Source organism: Strix aluco, chromosome 4 (genome assembly GCF_031877795.1).
Source record: "Strix aluco isolate bStrAlu1 chromosome 4, bStrAlu1.hap1, whole genome shotgun sequence".
NCBI classification, from domain to species: Eukaryota; Metazoa; Chordata; class Aves; order Strigiformes; family Strigidae; genus Strix; species Strix aluco.
The window spans coordinates 103,985,465-103,999,219 of NC_133934.1; positions in this window are offsets into that span (position 1 = coordinate 103,985,465).

Sequence of the window (13,755 nt, forward strand, 5' to 3'; positions counted from 1 at the left end):
TGAGGTCACCTTACTCCCTCACCCTTTTCTTTGCCTCCTGGCTCCCTCCTGTCCTTTGGCAGACTCTGCCAAGCTGCACATGGCAGGCACACTTATAGGAGTGCCCCCACTGAGTGCTCCTTCATGAGGGAAGGACAACGCCTCTTTTATTTAAGTATATCAGATTACTGTGCTTGTTTCAGCTGCATTTTTCTGGTTATGCCTTCACTTTTTTATATTCATACATGCTTCTCTTCAAAGCCTTGACTCTTCAGGGTTGCACCACAGTTTGTTCATCAGACCAAAGGGAGCAGGTGTGTCAGACTACTCTGATTATGGGGCTTGCAAGACTATATTCCCTCTAAGACAGTCTACTTGATTTCTTTGCTAGGACAGTATGAATGCTGACAAAGATTCTACCTGATGTTTCCTTTGATACACTAATTTTGTTTGATCCTTTAACCTTCCTACTTCTTCCTGTTCCTTCACTCCTCCAATATTTTTTGTTCCATTGGGAAATGGTGAGTGCTGTTATATATACAAATGTTAAAGCATTCTTAAATAAAAATGTTAGGCAGATTAATTTATTTGACTGATATTTTGGGGGGTATTTTAAAGGCATTCTTTTCTAAAGTATCCAGATAAAACTTACCTGAATTTAGTGAAAATAAATCCCACTAAACTGAAGACATAGTGTCTCCATTCAGCAAATATTTGAGAATACTCAAATAGAGAAAGTTCTGCTCAGTTCCACAGGAAGATTGGTTCCAAGGGGACTTCAGTGCTAATGATTACAAATATATTTCATGGAGAGCTGCGTTTTGCAAGAATATCTTATCTAAGGTGAGCTAGATGGCATTTGGCTGGATTCAGATGATGAGAACCACACTTTGGATTCAGAAATGCTTACTGTAGAATGTGTTCCTGATTCGGAAGCTCTGAAGCGTAGGGAAATTTATGTAATTCCTGTGAAGATACTGTTTTTGTCAAATGACAGTATCTTGAACACATACACAGAACATGGTAGTCAGTTAAGAAAGACTGAAATTTTATTTTGCAGTTCTATCCAACAATGCTAATTCCATTTTATGGTCAAGGACTGGCTGCTTCAGCCTGCCCTGCCTCTTGCAGTTTTACCTCTGAACAGGCAGCTGAAGCAACTCTGCAAAACGTAATCATCTAATTTGGGTCAAACCATAAAGCTTTCAAGAATAAAGGAAAATACAATCTCCTTTTCCCTACCCCCATCAGCACTATAACACTGAATAAACATATAAGTAATTTGCTAGCCAGAACAGAATATGGAGCGTGGATGTAACACCCTGGCATTCATTGTTAGTTCTCAGTGTCAGAGGAGGCAATTTGCCCTGACTCAAATGGTCTGCAAAGATAGATCAACTCTAGACATTTGAACCAAGTTTTAACTTCAGGTAGTGAATGCTCAGCTACCTGATAAATTCCACTTCTGAAAAATGCAGCTTTCCTGGAGTGATGGAGCAGGTATATGCTTTGTTAGTTGATAGACCTAAGATCTTTCCTTTGCTTTTGAGCATGTTATCTTTACCTCTAGCAAGAGGTTGTTTTGGTGTACAAAATGTTTCAAATGAAAAATAGATAAGCATATATCTCTATCTAGACTTGTGCAAAGCATTTGACACTGTCCTGCATGATGTCTTTGTCTCTAAATTGGAGAGACTTGGATTTGACGAATGGATCACTTGGTAGATAAGGAATTGGCTGGATGGTTGCACTCAAAGCATTGCAGTCAACAGCTCAATGTCCAAGTGGAGAGCGGTGACAAGTGGCGTTCCTTGGGGGTCAGTGTTGGGACCAGCACTTGTTTAACATCATTGTTGGAGACATGGACAGTGGGACTGAGTGCACCCTCACCAAGTTTGGCAATAACACCAAGCTGTGTGGTGCGGTCGACACGCTGGAGGGAAGGGATGTGCCATCCAGAGGGACCTGGACAGGCTGGAGAGGTGGGCCTGCGCAAACCTCGTGAAGTTCAACAGGGCCAAGTGCAAGGTCCTGCACATGGGTCAGGGCAATCCCAAGCACAAATACAGGCTGGGCAATGAGTGGATTGAGAGCAGTTCTGCAGAGAAGGACTTGGGGGTGTTGCTTGACGAGAAGCTCAACATGAGCCAGCAATGTGCATTTTCAGCCCAGAAAGCCAACCGTATCCTGGGCTGCATCAAGAGAAGTGTGTCCAGCAGGTCAAGGGAGGTGATTCTGCCCCTCTGCTCCACTCTCTTGGGACCCCACCTGCAGTGCTGTGTCCAGCTCTGGGACCTTCAGCATAAGAAAGACATGGGCCTGCTCGACCAGGTCCAGAGGAGGCCACAAAGATGATCAGAGGGATGGAGCACCTCTCCTATGAAGACAGGCTGAGAGAGTTGGGGTTGTTCAGCCTGGAGAAGAGAAGACTCCAGAGAGACCTTATATCAACGTTCCGGTATCTAAAGGGAGCCTGCAGGAAAGATGGGGTGGGACTTTTTACAGGGCATAGTGATATGCCCTTAGTGATCTACATGGCTTTAAACTGAAAGATTTAGATTAGATGTAAGGAAGAAGTTCTTCACTGTGAGGGTGGTGAGGCACTGGAACAGGTTGCCCAGAGAAGCTGTGGCTGCCCCCTCCCTGGAAGTGTTCAAGGCCAGGTTGGACGGGGCTTTGAGCAACCTGGTCTGGTGGAAGGTGTCCCTGGCCATGGCAGAGGGTTGGAACTAGATGATCTTTAGGGTACCTTCCAATCCAAACCATTCTATGATTCTACAGATGTCAGGAAAATACTGGAGGTTATGCTGCCATATACATGGAAATATAAGGGAGGATGAATGAATGAGTAGGATATCAAGAGACGTGGGGGTGATGTACCATTATTTATTTGGTGATCATTACAAGAAAAGTAGGCAAAAGACCATGAAGTAGTCTGTACAGTTGTTGATATCTACCTATTATTTACTAAGCAGAAACTAGATCTTGGCCTTCTTCCTGTTGATGGCAACTGTCTTCTCTTAACAATAATGATTTCTACAAGTAAAGAGGGCACAGATTTTCCTCCAACTTTCACTGTCTCAGAAGGCCTTGATCCGTGTTGCAGCTGCTAGCTGAATAAATTTGGTATCTGAAATTTCACAGATTAAATTATGTAATGCATTATGCAAGCATGAACAGAACAGAAATAATCCAAAGTGATTTAAGAGAATAGAAAAATGAGACCATGTGAGAAAATAAGAATAGGGAAAAAACATGTGCAAATACAGCTAAGACAAAGTATGTTAAACATTCATATCTAATGGAAGAGACAGACCAGAGCAGAATGGTTCCAAAAGATGATTATATGCTCACTGTGTGTAGTGCACAGTAAAAATGAATACACTTGCAATCGCCTCTGGCAGTAAATCTGGCCACAGTAAATTCAGGCCTCCCATAAAGACAGAGGAAATTACATGGCATGCTTACTAAAGCTGGTGAAACAATAAAATATTGGAAGCTCTCATTGCTGGAAAGATACTGGTAATTTGGAGGGAATTTGTAGAAAACTGGCAAGAAGTGGATTGCTGGAGATAGATATACTAGTTTAGAAAGAGGGATCAGAAGATTTAAATATGTGTAACTTGGCAGTAATGTCCACTTTTAGATATTTTAATAATGTGACTACCAAGGGAAGGAATAATCTGGAATTGCTTTCAACATTCAGGGATAGAGTTATCATAATAATATTAAATCTTCTGCAGCTTTGATCCCGGAAATGGATCTCTGAGGCGTGTAAAAGCCTCTCCCACCAAAACCACCTTGAAAACTATAAACACAAAACCACTAAGTTCTTCAATGGAAAATATCATTGTTTGAATGAAAATTATTTTGAAATGGAAAAGAATTTTCTCTTGGTTTTGGACTATTGCTCTTTTTTATTTGGTTCATAAAATGATAAAGATATACACCTCTTTCCAACTCTAGGTGCCTTTAAGCACTTTAAAATCACAGCAAATTTTAATAAATTAACACAAGTTCTGTTTGCTGGTCACCACTTTCATAAATACTAGCACTGTTTTTTCTGTTGAGTACTACATTAACATCATTTCTGAACTCGCACTTTAATTTTGTCCCTAACTAACACCCAAAGAAAGGTGGATGCTTTGCAGTATGTACCAGTGGTTGAGGTTTGTTGTGCTAAAGAGTGAAGTGCTGAGCTAAGGAGCCTGTCTAATGTATAAGCAGATTTTCCTCCTGAATTGAAAAGCTCATGCTGTGTACTTCTGCTTATGTCAGCTGTAGCACATAGAAAGGCAAAAGAGACAACACTTCAGAAAAAAATTAAACTGAAATCATTTGAAGCTTCAATGATAAAAACAATACCCTGAATTCTTCCCAGAGCCCCAGGCAAGTGGTGCAGCTTGGCACTGACTGCTGTAAATGTAGTTTTCCTTAATATTCAGATTACCAGTGCTGCTCTAAATTCTCAGTTTATAAATAGAAAATTGATAGTATCCTGTCCATTGGATTAAAATAGAATAGGACATAACAAAGTCCCCTCCAGAATAAAAGTTTTTATTTATTTTTCCAAGCATTAATTTCAGAAGAAGAACACTTCACTTCTATTGCTACCTGAGTTCCCAGGAAAAGGCATTGCTCCAACCAAGGTTATGGATTCTGGTTCAACAAGATGCTTAAGCTGGTGCCTAACTTTAAGCCTTACCCCAGCTGAAAAAACTCAGCCTGCTTCCCTAAAATGTAGCTATGTGCTTATTAATTTCATCAAATAAAGGCTCTGAATTGCAAATCTAATTCTCCAATAGGAGCTGCATTCCTTCAAAGCAAATGTCTTTGCTGACCTTTTGGTGGTTTTCTCACTTTATCAAAATTTAGAAAGCCCTGTTCAGACAGGATTGGAATAGGATTTGTATGAAATGTCCTGTAGGAAATACAGCCGTGATGTATTTGCACTTAAAAGAAAAAAAAAAAAAACCCAACCTATAAGTATCTTATATTTATGACTTGCAGTAATTTCATCATTGCTAACAAAATGCAAAAAATCTTCATGAGGCTGTTGCCCATTTTGTGTTTAGTGACCTTATCCTGACATGCACATAGACCCATGGCCCTTCCTTTCTAAATATTTTTAGCCTTGAGATTTTCTGATACTGCTCCATGCTTTGCCTTACTTTGGTCATTATTTTTCATGTCTTTATGTAAAATACTCTTTCATGTAAAATTTAGAAATTTTACACCATATTTAAGTTTTATCTACCTGCCTGCTCCCTATTTCTTGCTGCTGTCTGCAAATAAGATTAGCATCCTCTACACAAAACTCTTCAGTCCAGTTATATAATTTGGGATCAAGAACTGACCTCTGCAAGGCCCACCTCAGCAGCTCTTCTTAGAAGCCAGTTTATAATTATTCCGTGTTCACAAATTTTAGACTTCTATAGCTACTTTGAAAGGTTTGATTATAAACCTCCTTTATATAGTTTCCTTTGAAGGCTATCACATGAAAATGTGGAAGGTGTCTTGCAGAATATGTGTCTATGCTCACAGTGTTTCCCTTGTCTGTAAACTGTCAATAAATTGACACAAGCATTGTGCAATTAAGCACTCATACCTGAAGATAGTCTAAAAATTAATAATTTTCCACTGCATTAATATGTACATGCTGCACATATTATATATTTAACTCAGGTTTAATGGGATACTTGAAAATCTATATTTAACAGGGAAACAGGAATATAGCACATTTACTTCGGAGAAACTTTAACTTTTGGGATTCCTTGATTGCTGAGTGCTTGATTTAAAGTCTGTAGCTTGCATCTTTATTAGTATAATTTGGCTATTATTTTAAAAGAAATAATAGTGATGGATGCTTAGGAATATTTAAAATAGGGTTCTTCAGCTGTGCTATGTATAAGCTTTTCACACAGTTAGCTGGGAGCCAAGTCCTTTTCCAAACATACAGTCTTCCTAGACTTTTCTGTGGAACTGTTAGGTTGCTCAAATTTAAATTTACCTCCTGCTTCAGCAGTTTAGCTTATAAATTTCTATACCCCAGTAGCTGGACAGTTACCATCTAATAGGCCACATCTGTCATTATTGGTCCAATCAATCGTTCAGTAACCTAGCAGGCTCCTCCATTGACTTCAGGAACCAGATCCAGATCTGCTTTAGATATAAGATTCATAGACTGATAGTTGAAATTAGGGACCTATAGTATGTAGTTGAGTTGAACCTCTCAAAATATCCTTAAGGAGTTAATATATCCATATTACAATGTAAGATAGGCACCTAAGTCCTTTAAGCTTCTCTGGATATATCAGTCTGTGTTCATAGCACCTGCAGTATTCTTCAACTTCTACATCTGTACGAGTAAATACATAATGCCCTTTTTGGATATAAAGTAACTATAAAGTTATTTGAATGATCTCCATTGTATTATAGTAAACGGGCAAAACAAAAGAGCACACTCATCTTTACACTGTCAGTATTTTTCTAATGCAGAAGAGGCATTTGTTAATAGGGAATATGGAGTCTTTGACATTTTGGGTCCCAATCCTTCAGTGAAGCTAGGCATGCACCTGCTTACTTTGTGCACAAATCATTCTAATGAATTCTAAAGGACTATTCATGTGCATAAAGCTAAGCCTGTGTGTAAAAGCCTTTGGAAGACTGGGCCTAGGTTGTAAGTTTGATAATGACCTGAGTCTGATTCAACAGAGAACAAGCACTCCTTTTTAAATGTTGCAAAGTGTAACTCCAGCTCAGCTGCACAGGTATGGGCAATGCTAAGAAACCTTGTAGTACATGGAACTCTCAAAACTGACCAAGAAAAAATGACAAAGATATTTTTTCATTTACATTTTATAATACTGTATTTTATCTTAACCTTTTTAATTCTTGGCTTCAGCTTAATTTCGTTATGGCTATGAATTCCAGTTGAATAACTTTATTGCAGGAACTCAGAAAATTTCCTGTTTTAAATTCATATAAATATACATATAAAAATCCAGTATGAAAGAGTAGATCTGCTTAGAGAATGTTATTTGTGAGAAATCATAACTGTGCTCTTTGGAACATTTTTGCTTGAAGGGAAAGCAAGACATGAGCACTGTTTCATGAAGAAGTGCACAGACGAGCATTCCATACCTATTTGTTCATACCATGCCATATTCTGGTTTCTGCTGCAAGTGCTTTATGCTGCACTGCAGCAGCTTATGTTCTCAGAGACAGTGCATCATCTGCAGGAGCCTCCCAAAAACATCAGGGCAATTCCAGTGGTTCTGATACATCTCCTGAAACTTTTTTCTCAATATTGCTTCCATGAGTTGCTTCCATCAGGAAATCCCATAGAATTTGATAAAATTTTTTTCATGTGTTTAACATTGAACATGGAGGCAGTGCTACTTAAAATCTCCATGAAAAATCAATGAGATTACTTACGTGTAAACTGAGTTCCTGCTTGGGGCTATAGATTTTGGCATTTAATATGCTGAGTGTATAAAATAGGCGCATTTATGCACAATCACAAAAGAGAAATGTTTTCTTCTGCATAAAGCTAACTATTGTGTTATCATGATCTACTCGCTACTAAAATGATTGCTCTATTAGTGGCCTTTAGGTAACAATGACTATGAAATGTCACTTGTTTGTTAGGCTCACTAAGTGAAAGTTGGTGAAAAAGAGGGAAAGAGTCCTTGTCCTGCAACTTAATCAATTTTTAGTCACACTAGACTGGTCCATCAGAAAATTCCAGTTTCCTCAGTTAAAGAATGAATTTAATAACATCAGCTGGGTGAAGAAGTGAGCAGATTAGGCATGGAAAAAAGCATACCAAATCTGTCATGGGTGAAGGTGATAGTCCTGGGACCACTACTGCTGGCTTTGTTCTAGTTGTTGTCCTTGGGGATATGACAGATCTTTTGCTTGGTTTGATGCAGGAAAAAGAATGAAGGTACTTCATATAAGGCATGGTGCTCCTTTACTAACCTTTTTAATTATTTAAACTAAGATTAAAGTTATGGAGTTGGAGAGTATTTTGCTGTTTTATAATTTAGCAGTTCAGGCTGAGGTTTCCTTTATGTTCTTTCTGTTTTTATGCAGGCAGCCTAGAAGATGGACATTTGACAGGCCACAATAGACTGCTCCTTTCCCAGGTATCTCCTGCTTGTTTCCTTTATCTGTGAATAGGAAATGGCTTAAAGGCACCTGTGTTATGAAGGTCCCAGGGGCAGCTGCCTGACTAGTGAATGCCTGATTATGTGTTAACATGCTTTGTCAGATATTGGCAGAATCTGTTCTCTTCTTTTGCCTTTTCAGCAAGGGTACCATTGACAGACTGGCTACCCATTTATAGAAATGTTGTCCATCAAACTGTGAGGAAGGACAATGGTGTTTTTCTGTGGCCAGTGACTGTGGGAAACTTTTCTTTGGCTATTCAGGCAATTTTTGTAGCTTGCTCTGAAGAGGAGAGACTGATGAGTGCAAAAAGTACAATTAAGCAAAGCCAGACTTCAATTGAGGCTGTAGTGTAGTCTGCTGTTCTCATTTTTTTATTTGGAAAAAAATCTATGGGTTTTCACGTTGCTGTGTGGCATTCAGCGGGGGGCTATTACAATCCTAAATTTTTTTTCTAGACCACCTAATTCTAAGTAAAAATTAAATGTAATGAGAGCCACTTGGAGTTCTGAATATTTTAAAGCATAATTCCCACAGAAGGGATTCGACCTAAACTGCGGAGAGCATCAGTTGGCTAATTATAGCTGCATTTTATATTACAGCAGGTGTCAGATGCAGTCATCTCAATAAAGTCCACATAATACTCTGGAAAATAACAAAAGCTTTTCTTTGAATGTGGGTACTAATTTCTGCTAGGTGTCATATGAGTTCTGATACTTCTTATTGGCATTAACAAGAGCACTGCAGCACTCAAACATGCTTTTTGCTTAGGATGAATTGATACTGTAAAGCACTTACTAGTCAGCCTTGGCAGATGTAAGTAGCTAATACTAGTGTTGCAGAGGTTGGTATATAATGCAGAGTCTTATGTAAATACTTTTAGATGATGGGCTGGTTTTGAGAATGAGTGTGAGCCGTGCACCAACTTACTTAATGAAAGCTAAATAGACAACAGCAGGATGACTACATTTCCTTTAGCTCCTACCTTATTTTAAGTCCTCTGCAAGTAAAGGACAGATGGGAAGGCAGTAAACTAGGTGAACAAAAACATTAAACTTAATAAGCACTTCATGCTTTCATACCATTTTCCCAATTCAATGGAAGCAGCAGGTTTGAGTTACTGAAGTGATGGGTGAGAAAGGTCTTTCCTAAGCCTTGAAACTGAGTTTCCTTAAAGACTGTATCTTCAGAACAGCCTGTGTGTGATGAAACTACAATCTATAGGCATTTGACGGTCACCTGACTTTTTAATTAAAAGATGGGATTCTACGATTCCAAGAGGAATGTGTTTTAAAATATTCATGAATCAGTAAAATAAATACTGAAGTGGGTAGCTTGTACAGAAGCTGTTGAATACAAGGAATTGTGATGACATTGAAGTGGAATTGCAGGCACAATGGGGAGGGTGAAAAGCACAGGCAGCAAAGCCTGTCGAGCTGATTGTGCTTGGCCTAACATGCAACAGAGGCACTTCCCAAGCTTGCCAGGTACCCTGAGAAGCAGTAAGATAGGAGAAACCTTAGCACAGAATGGCAGGGTCAGGTCATGGGAGGCTTGCTGCTTCTCCTGAAGGGGATAGGACGTGTCTGGTCCAAGCATGGTTGAGAAGAAGGGCTTCAACAAAGAATAATGACAAATGTTGAGCTAATCACGCAGGAGGAACAAGCATGTACCATGTACTAGCAAAACAAAGGAAACTCGACTGATGATGAACAACCCCCACTATCTCAGTCTTCTCTAAGAGCAACAAGCCACTTAATGATCTGCTATCTAGTGCTATATCCCTCTTCCCCCATATCATCACCTCTGAGAAAAGGAACTCCCAAACACCAGGCTACCTTTGTCTCTGGCATAGAAGCCCATGCAGAATTGCAGAGGTTATAGAAATAATAAATACAACTTAATATAATAAATCTTTTATTTTTAAAATGTAATAAACGGTCAGCTGAACAAAACTGAACCACAAGTTCCAGCATGTTACCTTAGCAACTCTGTAAGAAAAAACAATCACAGGTTATGAAATATCATTTAATATTCTGTGGAACTGCAGAATAGTTTAACATACTGAAGTTTTACATACTGAATATACTAACATGTGGGAAGGGCCTGGTTTTGCCCTGAAGACTAGATGCAATAAGTAATTTGTAAAAAGCAAGTGAAAGTAAATTAGAGAAATCTATTCATATTAAGAATACATGTATTTCTGGACTAACAGACACATATTGTTCAAAAAAGTTTCTGAATACAATAATGAACATATATAATCCATATAGCCTCTAAACCTGGCCAAAACCCGATACAGAAACCAAACAGAGGTACAGAGAAGAAAATGAAGGGAGAAGTTATTCCTTGGCTAATCTGTGTCTGGCATCTGGGGAGCAGAGGGCTGTCTATGAGAGAACTGCTTTAGCTCTCACATATGAGGTTACCTCTAAGGAAAAGACATATGAAAAGGCCTGAGAACAAAAGCCCAATTATAAAAGCTGAAGGCATGATTGCCATTGAACAAATGAATTTATTAATTTACCCCATTTATTCCACATAGCCCCTTTCTGAAACCTTTTAATATTGGGAGCAGCCCAGCTTAACTTGGAAAGCTCTGAGGAGTTCTGTGAAAGGTTGGAAAGATAAACAAGGTGTAGAGTTAACTGCAGGAACTGTCAACTTAGTTGTCCGTTGTTTGTCTCCCTTTTAGCCCAAAAGGCATGAGGAGACCACCACTGTACTACATTCCTTTTGCATTATTACTTTCCCCTATCTTAAATTTCTGGTGTTGGGATGAGCTCCTGTGCATGTGATACAGATCTGGGTATTAAAGAATAAAACCTCCTGCTGGTAGACATCATTTTTTTCTTTTTCATTCTAGAGGGAGAAGCTAAGGGGCAGTTATCAGCAAGTAGAGATGCTGATGTAAAAAGTGACTACCAATAGTGTCACTCAGAATTTATTACCCTCTGCAGATTACAAAAACCTAATGGCTTCTCCTTGTGATGTCTCTGAAGGATTCTTTGGAAGCAGGCATCTGACAGACAGTTCCTATGGTAATGACTATTACTGCCCTATATATAACATGAGTTTTATGTGTGTGTAATTCTCCTCGATTATTCGAAAAAACTGAATGAGACTAGGATAATTTTGTGTATCACCTACTGTGAAAATTGCTTTGGTGGCAAGCAAAATCAACTACTCTGTGACCTACACTTCTTGATATTAGAGGTTATATGAAACTTACTGCACTCTCCTTTCTCCACAGTTATTGCTACTTCTTCCCCTCCATTTTTACTCTAAGATTACAGGGATGTGATTGCACAATACAGGCAGCACAGATGGCAGCTGAAGGTCTGTATCTGCCAGGTGTCTGCATAACAGCTGAGTCAGTGTATGCAGCTGAGCACAGTTCACTTTCTGACATAGATGTTCAGCGCCATTTCTCTGAATCACGGCCTTGCATAACCTTTGGAAGTACCTCTGGCAAATTTTAGACTATACTCAAGTACACAGTACTTTGGCAGTAAGGAGTCAGAGGAAGTCTTGTTTTGAATTCTTTGTAAATGCTCAGAAGACAGAAATACTTCCTGCATTAGCTACTGTGGATGTAAAGGATGGACTTAATAATGTAAAACACTGGGAAGGTATATAAATAGATCATATATCACCTATAAATATAAACAATCACCTATACTCAAAGAATGTTTGTGGGAGATCTGCTCAGGTGTGCTGACAGACTCCAGCAGAGAGAGGAAGACGAATCTTTAGAGCCAAGGAGGAAGTCATGTAGTCCTATGATAACTAGGAGAGAAGAACTGGTTCTTGTCATTTTGGAGAGCAGAATGATGTCATTCTGAGCTCTGTGAAATTGCCTTCCTCTTGATAGGGCTCAGATACATCCAACAGCTCCTTTCTGATAGCTGAGGTTCACAGATCTGGTGTCATGGGGAAAGAAATGATGTGATGCAATATATGCACCGTCCTGTGATGGTACCACAGTGAGATGCCCTTTTCTGTAGATACTGCAGTTATATGCCAGGAGACAGTACAGATTTAAGCTCTTCCAGCCTAATGCTGCTGGTGCCCATGTGTGAACAGATGCAAGAGGTGGGACACTGGGAACCTTGACTGAAGGGGGAAAAGAAATCTGAGGAAGAAAGAAACCAGGTGATGGCTTGCATAAGAAGCAGTTTGGGAAAGAAGAGAAGGTTTGCACCTTATACATTCAAGAACTTCAAATAGCTTAGGGAAAAAAGGAAGGTAGGAAATGCAAGAGGGAGTTCTGGGCATGATGCCTACTGTGACTGACACATTAAGGGACAAGAAATGGAGCCAAAGCCTTATGTCTGAGAAGGCTTTGTGCTTCTCCAGTAGTTTTATAGGCAACATTATTTCATTGTCTGCATGAAACATTAGAGATGATTACAGTGCTGTAGATCCAAATTGGGGAGATTTGGGGAGGAATGTTGTTCCCTTGAGTAGCTTCACAAAATCAGTATACAGAAAGGGGTGGGGAGTGGGAACAAAAAAACACATGGGAAAGAACTGAAAATTCCTGGAGAGTTCCATTGACCATCATAGCTGTCAGGAAGGTGGTTTGTGCACAGAAGAATGGCAAAGTCCCAAGGGTGCCAGCAGTGCTGTACACTATTTGAAATGATTTTGTAGTGAGATATGGGGACGAGTTCATCCATTACCAGCGCTGCAAAGAACTGAGCTATGGAGGCTAATGGTGGAAAATTTCATTCCTAGATCCAAACCTATGAGACTGAAACAATGGTGCTTGATGCTGCATGTGAAAGATCTTCTTTGAGAGCTCACTTCTTTTCTTTCATTAAAAGGGAAAATAAAAAGTTTTTCGTAAAAATGAAGAGTTGATGGACATAGTTTCATTTTACTTCAGCTGTGGCATGAAAGACAATGAAATATCATCATCTGGGCTTTCATTAAAGCACACTATATTTAAACATATTTCAGGGAAGGTGAAGAGTTTGGAGTATTAAAAACGTATACAAAGATTTTGCAGGTAATGTGTATATGTGAAGGTTCAAGCAATCACCCAAGGCCAGAGTACTTGAAGAAGTGAGGGACTTTAAATTACTATGATCTTAAAAATAATTACCGTAATACTTTGGAGAATACATTTGCCATAACAAATATAGAACATATTTTCTAATTTGTATTACGGTTATCAAGGTCATTCAGTGACAGAATGCAAAATCTTTTATTTTTCTCATTCAGATACCGTCAGGTGCATAAATTCTATAGCTAATGTAGAAGGGCATTTAAAAACTGGAATTCATTAATGAATAAATTAAGTCATTGCCTAATATCACACAATAATTTTTATCTTGTGAACAGTTTAACAATATGCAGGCTCAGGCTGGCTTTATTCCACTGATACATGCCATTTCCAAAAGTGTGTTGCCTATATATTAAACACAGTGCACACACAAGTACCCTAGCATTCCTTGAAAATGAATTTCAAATCCGCATTTATTGTAAGTGCTTTGGGGCAAGAACCATCTTTTGTTATTAAACAATGCAAATGGGATCTTGGCCCATAATTGGGGCTCCTAAGCACTGTGAATTCTTTCACCAATGTCTCACATTCTC